We start from the raw sequence: 12500 nt of genomic DNA on the forward strand, positions 1-12500 counted from the left end.
CAGTCTAACTTGGACTCAGGGGGGTGGACGCCTCTTCCTTCCATATAGTCCCCAGTGAATAGGCATGTTGCCCTTCACTGGTGACCTTATTTTGGATTTTAAATATATGAAGGTATTGTAGGCTGGGATTTTACAAAAAAGCCCCCCCCCCCCCCCCCCAACATGACCCTCAGCATGACCCCTGGTCTCAGCGGGCTGGGAGAGAGAGAGTGTGTGTGTGTGTGTGGTGTGTGTGTGTGTGTGTGTGTGTGTGTGTGTGCGCGCGCGTGTGTGCTTGTGCGCGCGTCGCGCGTGTGTGTGTGTGTGCTTGTGCGCTCGCACGTTTGTGTGACAGGGTTTTATAGCAGACATTAAATGAGTGAATGCAGCTCCAGGGATCTCAGGGCCAACGCCATTAAAACACAAACAGCAAGCCAGCCACGTGTGTGTGTGTGTGTGTGTGTGTGTGTGTGCGCGTGTACCCTGGAGGCCTCCAGCCATTTCCCAGAAAGGCCATTTCGCTTGATTCACAATCCTCTCTCCCCAAACACACACACACACACACACACACACACACACACACACACACACACACACACACACACACACACACACACACACACACACACACACACACACACACACACACACACACACACACACACACACACACACACATCTTGTCGCTGTCAAGTGAGTGGAAACCTCACATGTGCAAAACTGTTGTTTTCACATCACTGTTGAGCGAAGAATCATGACGCACGCACGCACGCACGCACGCACGCACGCACGCACGCACGCACGCACGCACGCACGCACACAATTGCATGATGAAATAAAAACACAGAATAAATACAGCCATCTCAAGGAGGAATGTATTCTAATGAGTTGGGAGAATATCTATAATAATCTATCTATGAATGCACCGAGTCTCTGTTCGTACTGTACATACGTGTGTGTGTGTCTGTAAGCCAAGCTGAGCTGAGCCTGTAACTCCAGAACCTACACCCACACCCCCACAGGGAGCCCACTGACTCCAGAACCTACACCCACACCCCCACAGGGAGCCCACTGACTCCAGAACCTACACCCACACCCCCACAGGGAGCCCAGTGACACCCCCACAGGGAGCCCAGTGACTCCAGAACCTACACCCACACCCCCACAGGGAGCCCAGTGACACCCCCACAGGGAGCCCAGTGACTCCAGAACCTACAGTGACTCCATGTGTTCCACACCCCCACAGGGAGCCCAGTGACTCCAGAACCTACACCCACACCCCCACAGGGAGCCCAGTGACTCCAGAACCTACACCCACACCCCCACAGGGAGCCCAGTGACTCCAGAACCTACACCCACACCCCCACAGGGAGCCCAGTGACTCCAGAACCTACACCCACACCCCCACAGGGAGCCCAGTGACTCCAGAACCTATAGTGACTCCATGCGTTCCACACCCCCACAGGGAGCCCAGTGACTCCAGAACCTACACCCACACCCCCACAGGGAGCCCAGTGACTCCAGAACCTACAGTGACTCCATGTGTTCCACACCCCCACAGGGAGCCCAGTGACTCCAGAACCTACACCCACACCCCCACAGGGAGCCCAGTGACTCCAGAACCTACACCCACACCCCCACAGGGAGCCCAGTGACTCCAGAACCTACACCCACACCCCCACAGGGAGCCCAGTGACTCCAGAACCTACACCCACACCCCCACAGGGAGCCCAGTGACTCCAGAACCTATAGTGACTCCATGCGTTCCACACCCCCACAGGGAGCCCAGTGACTCCAGAACCTACACCCACACCCCCACAGAGAGCCCAGTGACTCCAGAACCTACAGTGACTCCATGCGTTCCACACCCCCACAGGGAGCCCAGTGACTCCAGAACCTACAGTGACTCCATGCGTTCCACACCCCCACAGGGAGCCCAGTGACTCCAGAACCTATACTGACTCCATGCGTTCCACACCCCCACAGGGAGCCCAGTGACTCCAGAACCTACAGCGACTCCATGGGTTCCACACCCCCACAGGGAGCCCAGTGACTCCAGAACCTACAGTGACTCCATGGGTTCCACACCCCCACAGGGAGCCCAGTGACTCCAGAACCTACACTGACTCCATGCGTTCCACACCCCCACAGGGAGCCCAGTGACTCCAGAACCTACAGCGACTCCATGCGTTCCACACCCCCACAGGGAGCCCAGTGACTCCAGAACCTACAGCGACTCCATGCGTTCCACACCCCCACAGGGAGCCCAGTGACTCCAGAACCTACAGCGACTCCATGCGTTCCACACCCCCACAGGGAGCCCAGTGACTCCAGAACCTACACTGACTCCATGCGTTCCACACCCCCACAGGGAGCCCAGTGACTCCAGAACCTACAGCGACTCCATGCGTTCCACACCCCCACAGGGAGCCCAGTGACTCCAGAACCTACAGCGACTCCATGCGTTCCACACCCCCACAGGGAGCCCAGTGACTCCAGAACCTACAGCGACTCCATGCGTTCCACACCCCCACAGGGAGCCCAGTGACTCCAGAACCTACAGCGACTCCATGCGTTCCACACCCCCACAGGGAGCCCAGTGACTCCAGAACCTACACTGACTCCATGCGTTCCACACCCCCACAGGGAGCCCAGTGACTCCAGAACCTACAGCGACTCCATGCGTTCCACACCCCCACAGGGAGCCCAGTGACTCCAGAACCTACAGCGACTCCATGCGTTCCACACCCCCACAGGGAGCCCAGTGACTCCAGAACCTACAGTGACTCCATGCGTTCCACAGCCCCACAGGGAGCCCAGTGACTCCAGAACCTACAGTGACTCCATGCGTTCCACACCCCCACAGGGAGCCCAGTGACTCCAGAACCTACAGTGACTCCATGCGTTCCACACCCCCACAGGGAGCCCAGTGACTCCAGAACCTACACTGACTCCATGCGTTCCACACCCCCACAGGGAGCCCAGTGACTCCAGAACCTACACTGACTCCATGCGTTCCACACCCCCACAGGGAGCCCAGTGACTCCAGAACCTACAGCGACTCCATGCGTTCCACACCCCCACAGGGAGCCCAGTGACTCCAGAACCTATAGTGACTCCATGCGTTCCACACCCCCACAGGGAGCCCAGTGACTCCAGAACCTACACTGACTCCATGCGTTCCACACCCCCACAGGGAGCCCAGTGACTCCAGAACCTACACTGACTCCATGCGTTCCACACCCCCACAGGGAGCCCAGTGACTCCAGAACCTACAGTGACTCCATGCGTTCCACACCCCCACAGGGAGCCCAGTGACTCCAGAACCTACAGCGACTCCATGTGTTCCACACCCCCACAGGGAGCCCAGTGACTCCAGAACCTACACTGACTCCATGCGTTCCACACCCCCACAGGGAGCCCAGTGACTCCAGAACCTATAGTGACTCCATGCGTTCCACACCCCCACAGGGAGCCCAGTGACTCCAGAACCTACAGTGACTCCATGCGTTCCACACCCCCACAGGGAGCCCAGTGACTCCAGAACCTACAGTGACTCCATGCGTTCCACACCCCCACAGGGAGCCCAGTGACTCCAGAACCTACACTGACTCCATGCGTTCCACACCCCCACAGGGAGCCCAGTAACTCCAGAACCTACAGTGACTCCATGCGTTCCACACCCCCACAGGGAGCCCAGTAACTCCAGAACCTACAGCGACTCCATGCGTTCCACACCCCCACAGGGAGCCCAGTGACTCCAGAACCTACAGTGACTCCATGCGTTCCACACCCCCACAGGGAGCCCAGTGACTCCAGAACCTACACTGACTCCATGCGTTCCACACCCCCACAGGGAGCCCAGTAACTCCAGAACCTACAGTGACTCCATGCGTTCCACACCCCCACAGGGAGCCCAGTGACTCCAGAACCTACACTGACTCCATGCGTTCCACACCCCCACAGGGAGCCCAGTGACTCCAGAACCTACACTGACTCCATGCGTTCCATAACCCCACAGGGAGCCCAGTGACTCCAGAACCTACAGCGACTCCATGTGTTCCACACCCCCACAGGGAGCCCAGTGACTCCAGAACCTACAGTGACTCCATGGGTTCCACACCCCCACAGGGAGCCCAGTGACTCCAGAACCTACAGTGACTCCATGCGTTCCACACCCCCACAGGGAGCCCAGTGACTCCAGAACCTACACTGACTCCATGCGTTCCACACCCCCACAGGGAGCCCAGTGACTCCAGAACCTACACTGACTCCATGCGTTCCACACCCCCACAGGGAGCCCAGTGACTCCAGAACCTACACTGACTCCATGCGTTCCACACCCCCACAGGGAGCCCAGTGACTCCAGAACCTACAGTGACTCCATGCGTTCCACACCCCCACAGGGAGCCCAGTGACTCCAGAACCTACACTGACTCCATGCGTTCCACACCCCCACAGGGAGCCCAGTGACTCCAGAACCTACAGCGACTCCATGCGTTCCACACCCCCACAGGGAGCCCAGTGACTCCAGAACCTATAGTGACTCCATGCGTTCCACACCCCCACAGGGAGCCCAGTGACTCCAGAACCTACACTGACTCCATGCGTTCCACACCCCCACAGGGAGCCCAGTGACTCCAGAACCTACAGTGACTCCATGCGTTCCACACCCCCACAGGGAGCCCAGTGACTCCAGAACCTACACTGACTCCATGCGTTCCACACCCCCACAGGGAGCCCAGTGACTCCAGAACCTACACTGACTCCATGCGTTCCACACCCCCACAGGGAGCCCAGTGACTCCAGAACCTACACTGACTCCATGCGTTCCACACCCCCACAGGGAGCCCAGTGACTCCAGAACCTATAGTGACTCCATGCGTTCCACACCAACACAGGGAGCCCAGTGACTCCAGAACCTACAGTGACTCCATGTGTTCCACACCCCCACAGAGAGCCCAGTGACTCCAGAACCTACAGTGACTCCATGTGTTCCACACCCCCACAGGGAGCCCAGTGACTCCAGAACCTACACTGACTCCATGCGTTCCACACCCCCACAGGGAGCCCAGTGACTCCAGAACCTACAGTGACTCCATGCGTTCCACACCCCCACAGGGAGCCCAGTGACTCCAGAACCTACAGTGACTCCATGTGTTCCACACCCCCACAGGGAGCCCAGTGACTCCAGAACCTACACTGACTCCATGCGTTCCACACCCCCACAGGGAGCCCAGTGACTCCAGAACCTACAGTGACTCCATGCGTTCCACACCCCCACAGGGAGCCCAGTGACTCCAGAACCTACAGTGACTCCATGCGTTCCACACCCCCACAGAGAGCCCAGTGACTCCAGAACCTACAGTGACTCCATGCGTTCCACACCCCCACAGGGAGCCCAGTGACTCCAGAACCTACACTGACTCCATGCGTTCCACACCCCCACAGGGAGCCCAGTGACTCCAGAACCTACAGCGACTCCATGGGTTCCACACCCCCACAGGGAGCCCAGTGACTCCAGAACCTACACTGACTCCATGCGTTCCACACCCCCACAGGGAGCCCAGTGACTCCAGAACCTACACTGACTCCATGCGTTCCACACCCCCACAGGGAGCCCAGTGACTCCAGAACCTACACTGACTCCATGCGTTCCACACCCCCACAGGGAGCCCAGTGACTCCAGAACCTACACTGACTCCATGCGTTCCACACCCCCACAGGGAGCCCAGTGACTCCAGAACCTATAGTGACTCCATGCGTTCCACACCCCCACAGGGAGCCCAGTGACTCCAGAACCTACACTGACTCCATGCGTTCCACACCCCCACAGGGAGCCCAGTGACTCCAGAACCTACACTGACTCCATGCGTTCCACACCCCCACAGGGAGCCCAGTGACTCCAGAACCTATAGTGACTCCATGCGTTCCACACCCCCACAGGGAGCCCAGTGACTCCAGAACCTACACTGACTCCATGCGTTCCACACCCCCACAGGGAGCCCAGTGACTCCAGAACCTACACTGACTCCATGCGTTCCACACCCCCACAGGGAGCCCAGTGACTCCAGAACCTATAGTGACTCCATGCGTTCCACACCCCCACAGGGAGCCCAGTGACTCCAGAACCTACAGCGACTCCATGCGTTCCACACCCCCACAGGGAGCCCAGTGACTCCAGAACCTACAGTGACTCCATGCGTTCCACACCCCCACAGGGAGCCCAGTGACTCCAGAACCTACACTGACTCCATGCGTTCCACACCCCCACAGGGAGCCCAGTGACTCCAGAACCTACACTGACTCCATGCGTTCCACACCCCCACAGGGAGCCCAGTGACTCCAGAACCTATAGTGACTCCATGCGTTCCACACCCCCACAGGGAGCCCAGTGACTCCAGAACCTACACTGACTCCATGCGTTCCACACCCCCACAGGGAGCCCAGTGACTCCAGAACCTATAGTGACTCCATGCGTTCCACACCCCCACAGGGAGCCCAGTGACTCCAGAACCTACACTGACTCCATGCGTTCCACACCCCCACAGGGAGCCCAGTGACTCCAGAACCTACACTGACTCCATGCGTTCCACACCCCCACAGGGAGCCCAGTGACTCCAGAACCTACAGTGACTCCATGCGTTCCACACCCCCACAGGGAGCCCAGTGACTCCAGAACCTATAGTGACTCCATGCGTTCCACACCCCCACAGGGAGCCCAGTGACTCCAGAACCTACACTGACTCCATGCGTTCCACACCCCCACAGGGAGCCCAGTGACTCCAGAACCTACAGCGACTCCATGCGTTCCACACCCCCACAGGGAGCCCAGTGACTCCAGAACCTACAGCGACTCCATGCGTTCCACACCCCCACAGGGAGCCCAGTGACTCCAGAACCTACACTGACTCCATGCGTTCCACACCCCCACAGGGAGCCCAGTGACTCCAGAACCTACAGTGACTCCATGCGTTCCACACCCCCACAGGGAGCCCAGTGACTCCAGAACCTACACTGACTCCATGCGTTCCACACCCCCACAGGGAGCCCAGTGACTCCAGAACCTACACTGACTCCATGCGTTCCACACCCCCACAGGGAGCCCAGTGACTCCAGAACCTACAGTGACTCCATGCGTTCCACACCCCCACAGGGAGCCCAGTGACTCCAGAACCTACAGCGACTCCATGCGTTCCACACCCCCACAGGGAGCCCAGTGACTCCAGAACCTACAGCGACTCCATGCGTTCCACACCCCCACAGGGAGCCCAGTGACTCCAGAACCTATAGTGACTCCATGCGTTCCACACCCCCACAGGGAGCCCAGTGACTCCAGAACCTACACTGACTCCATGCGTTCCACACCCCCACAGGGAGCCCAGTGACTCCAGAACCTACACTGACTCCATGCGTTCCACACCCCCACAGGGAGCCCAGTGACTCCAGAACCTATAGTGACTCCATGCGTTCCACACCCCCACAGGGAGCCCAGTGACTCCAGAACCTACACCCACACCCCCACAGGGAGCCCAGTGACTCCAGAACCTACAGCGACTCCATGCGTTCCACACCCCCACAGGGAGCCCAGTGACTCCAGAACCTATACTGACTCCATGCGTTCCACACCCCCACAGGGAGCCCAGTGACTCCAGAACCTACAGTGACTCCATGCGTTCCACACCCCCACAGGGAGCCCAGTGACTCCAGAACCTACACTGACTCCATGCGTTCCACACCCCCACAGGGAGCCCAGTGACTCCAGAACCTATAGTGACTCCATGCGTTCCACACCCCCACAGGGAGCCCAGTGACTCCAGAACCTACACTGACTCCATGCGTTCCACACCCCCACAGGGAGCCCAGTGACTCCAGAACCTACACTGACTCCATGCGTTCCACACCCCCACAGGGAGCCCAGTGACTCCAGAACCTACAGTGACTCCATGCGTTCCACACCCCCACAGGGAGCCCAGTGACTCCAGAACCTACACTGACTCCATGCGTTCCACACCCCCACAGGGAGCCCAGTGACTCCAGAACCTACACTGACTCCATGCGTTCCACACCCCCACAGGGAGCCCAGTGACTCCAGAACCTACAGTGACTCCATGCGTTCCACACCCCCACAGGGAGCCCAGTGACTCCAGAACCTACACTGACTCCATGCGTTCCACACCCCCACAGGGAGCCCAGTGACTCCAGAACCTACACTGACTCCATGCGTTCCACACCCCCACAGGGAGCCCAGTGACTCCAGAACCTACACTGACTCCATGCGTTCCACACCCCCACAGGGAGCCCAGTGACTCCAGAACCTACAGTGACTCCATGCGTTCCACACCCCCACAGGGAGCCCAGTGACTCCAGAACCTACACTGACTCCATGCGTTCCACACCCCCACAGGGAGCCCAGTGACTCCAGAACCTACAGCGACTCCATGCGTTCCACACCCCCACAGGGAGCCCAGTGACTCCAGAACCTACACTGACTCCATGCGTTCCACACCCCCACAGGGAGCCCAGTGACTCCAGAACCTACACTGACTCCATGCGTTCCACACCCCCACAGGGAGCCCAGTGACTCCAGAACCTACACTGACTCCATGCGTTCCACACCCCCACAGGGAGCCCAGTGACTCCAGAACCTACAGTGACTCCATGCGTTCCACACCCCCACAGGGAGCCCAGTGACTCCAGAACCTATAGTGACTCCATGCGTTCCACACCCCCACAGGGAGCCCAGTGACTCCAGAACCTACAGTGACTCCATGCGTTCCACACCCCCACAGGGAGCCCAGTGACTCCAGAACCTATAGTGACTCCATGCGTTCCACACCCCCACAGGGAGCCCAGTGACTCCAGAACCTACACTGACTCCATGCGTTCCACACCCCCACAGGGAGCCCAGTGACTCCAGAACCTACACTGACTCCATGCGTTCCACACCCCCACAGGGAGCCCAGTGACTCCAGAACCTACACTGACTCCATGCGTTCCACACCCCCACAGGGAGCCCAGTGACTCCAGAACCTACAGTGACTCCATGCGTTCCACACCCCCACAGGGAGCCCAGTGACTCCAGAACCTACACTGACTCCATGCGTTCCACACCCCCACAGGGAGCCCAGTGACTCCAGAACCTACACTGACTCCATGCGTTCCACACCCCCACAGGGAGCCCAGTGACTCCAGAACCTACACTGACTCCATGCGTTCCACACCCCCACAGGGAGCCCAGTGACTCCAGAACCTACACTGACTCCATGCGTTCCACACCCCCACAGGGAGCCCAGTGACTCCAGAACCTACAGTGACTCCATGCGTTCCACACCCCCACAGGGAGCCCAGTGACTCCAGAACCTATAGTGACTCCATGCGTTCCACACCCCCACAGGGAGCCCAGTGACTCCAGAACCTACAGTGACTCCATGCGTTCCACACCCCCACAGGGAGCCCAGTGACTCCAGAACCTACAGTGACTCCATGCGTTCCACACCCCCACAGGGAGCCCAGTGACTCCAGAACCTACACCCACACCCCCACAGGGAGCCCAGTGACTCCAGAACCTACACTGACTCCATGCGTTCCACACCCCCACAGGGAGCCCAGTGACTCCAGAACCTATAGTGACTCCATGCGTTCCACACCCCCACAGGGAGCCCAGTGACTCCAGAACCTACACTGACTCCATGCGTTCCACACCCCCACAGGGAGCCCAGTGACTCCAGAACCTACACTGACTCCATGCATTCCACACCCCCACAGGGAGCCCAGTGACTCCAGAACCTACACTGACTCCATGCGTTCCACACCCCCACAGGGAGCCCAGTGACTCCAGAACCTACACTGACTCCATGCGTTCCACACCCCCACAGGGAGCCCAGTGACTCCAGAACCTATAGTGACTCCATGCGTTCCACACCCCCACAGGGAGCCCAGTGACTCCAGAACCTACACTGACTCCATGCGTTCCACACCCCCACAGGGAGCCCAGTGACTCCAGAACCTACAGTGACTCCATGCGTTCCACACCCCCACAGGGAGCCCAGTGACTCCAGAACCTACACTGACTCCATGCGTTCCACACCCCCACAGGGAGCCCAGTGACTCCAGAACCTACACTGACTCCATGCGTTCCACACCCCCACAGGGAGCCCAGTGACTCCAGAACCTATAGTGACTCCATGCGTTCCACACCCCCACAGGGAGCCCAGTGACTCCAGAACCTACACTGACTCCATGCGTTCCACACCCCCACAGGGAGCCCAGTGACTCCAGAACCTAAAGTGACTCCATGCGTTCCACACCCCCACAGGGAGCCCAGTGACTCCAGAACCTACAGTGACTCCATGCGTTCCACAGCCCCACAGGGAGCCCAGTGACTCCAGAACCTACAGCGACTCCATGCGTTCCACACCCCCACAGGGAGCCCAGTGACTCCAGAACCTACACTGACTCCATGCGTTCCACACCCCCACAGGGAGCCCAGTGACTCCAGAACCTACACTGACTCCATGCGTTCCACACCCCCACAGGGAGCCCAGTGACTCCAGAACCTATAGTGACTCCATGCGTTCCACACCCCCACAGGGAGCCCAGTAACTCCAGAACCTACACTGACTCCATGCGTTCCACACCCCCACAGGGAGCCCAGTGACTCCAGAACCTAAAGTGACTCCATGCGTTCCACACCCCCACAGGGAGCCCAGTGACTCCAGAACCTATAGTGACTCCATGCGTTCCACACCCCCACAGGGAGCCCAGTGACTCCAGAACCTACACTGACTCCATGCGTTCCACACCCCCACAGGGAGCCCAGTGACTCCATGCGTTCCACACCCCCACAGGGAGCCCAGTGACTCCAGAACCTACACTGACTCCATGCGTTCCACACCCCCACAGGGAGCCCAGTGACTCCAGAACCTACACTGACTCCATGCGTTCCACACCCCCACAGGGAGCCCAGTGACTCCAGAACCTACACTGACTCCATGCGTTCCACACCCCCACAGGGAGCCCAGTGACGTCAGATAGCCGGTTGTCCAGAACCAGCACAAAATCCTCTGCCCGAGCTCTGGACCTGATCACCCCTATAGATCTCCATATATGGCAGAGATTAAAATAGGGGTGCATTTTGCATCCCAAAACACAGTTTATAGTTAAGGGACGCAATAAAACAACGACCTCTGCATCCACGGGATGCACTACTGTACTACTGTACTGTTTTTATTCTAGTTTATTTTGCTAACTTTAGTTATAATAATCATTCATTCTTCTGTTTTCTACATGAATATAACCACATTATAACCATATAAAATGAAATGGTGCAATTTGTAAAAATGGCAAAATATGACTCCTAACGTGGTTGAAGTGGGACTCATAAAATGTCCCTGGGACTCATTTCTAAAAGACCATCCCTGCATCATGGGACTCATTTCTAAAAGACCATCCCTGCATCCTGGGACTCATTTCTAAAAGACCATCCCTGCATCCTGGGACTCATTTCTAAAAGACCATGCCTGCATCCTGGGACTCATTTCTAAAAGACCATCCCTGCATCCTGGGACTCATTTCTAAAAGACCACCCCTGCATCCTGGGACTCATTTCTAAAAGACCACCCCTGCATCCTGGGACTCATTTCTAAAAGACCATCCCTGCATCCTGGGACTCATTTCTAAAAGACCACCCCTGCATCCTGGGACTCATTTCTAAAAGACCATCCCTGCATCCTGGGACTCATTTCTAAAAGACCATCCCTGCATCCTGGGACTCATTTCTAAAAGACCATCCCTGCATCCTGGGACTCATTTCTAAAAGACCATCCCTGCATCCTGGGACTCATTTCTAAAAGACCATCCCTGCATCCTGGGACTCATTTCTAAAAGACCACCCCTGCATCCTGGGACTCATTACATTGAAAACCTATTTACATCACTGTATGGAGCTGGCCTGTTCTGACATCACAATGATTTTTTTCTGACAGCAGATAGCATAACTTGGAACGATGCAAGTTGTAAATGCATGCTCCATCCAGTTAATATGTCTGTGTTCCTTTGGAGCTCATAGCGCGGCACTAAGTGGTTCCCGCCAAAAAATTGTTAATGGAGAGGCAGAGAGGGACTGTGTTGTCGTGCATTCATGTTTTATCTGCACTCACTCAGCGCCCAGATGAGACCCACAGCACGCACGTACGCACGTACGCACGCACGCATACACACGGAGTGGTGATAAGACAGACACGCAGTTGCACCAGTCGTCCAGTAGGGGGAGATAGGTGTGCAATGAGAGAACAACAAGGCAACAGGAGGCACAGAGTGGGAAGCACTGAGGTGTGCACACGCGCACACACACACACACACACGTGCACGCACACACCTGTAGACATAGTACACACACACACGCACGCACACACACACCTGTAGACATAGTACACACACACACCTGTAGATGTGCTGCTGTTGCCTTTCGGCCATTTTGAACTCTGACTCTGACTCGAGTCAAGCAACACAGAGCCTGG

The 12500-nt window shown here is 57.7% G+C and overlaps 1 long non-coding RNA gene across 1 annotated transcript in view; it reads right to left on the bottom strand.

Moving 5' to 3' along the window:
- Window positions 1–12500, bottom strand: part of LOC306931065 — a 46127-nt gene that overhangs the window by 16920 nt on the left and 16707 nt on the right. The gene's annotated exons all lie outside the window — the stretch shown is intronic.

The sequence above is a fragment of the Electrona antarctica genome (genome assembly GCF_951216825.1).
Source record: "Electrona antarctica genome assembly, chromosome: 10".
NCBI lineage: Eukaryota > Metazoa > Chordata > Actinopteri > Myctophiformes > Myctophidae > Electrona > Electrona antarctica.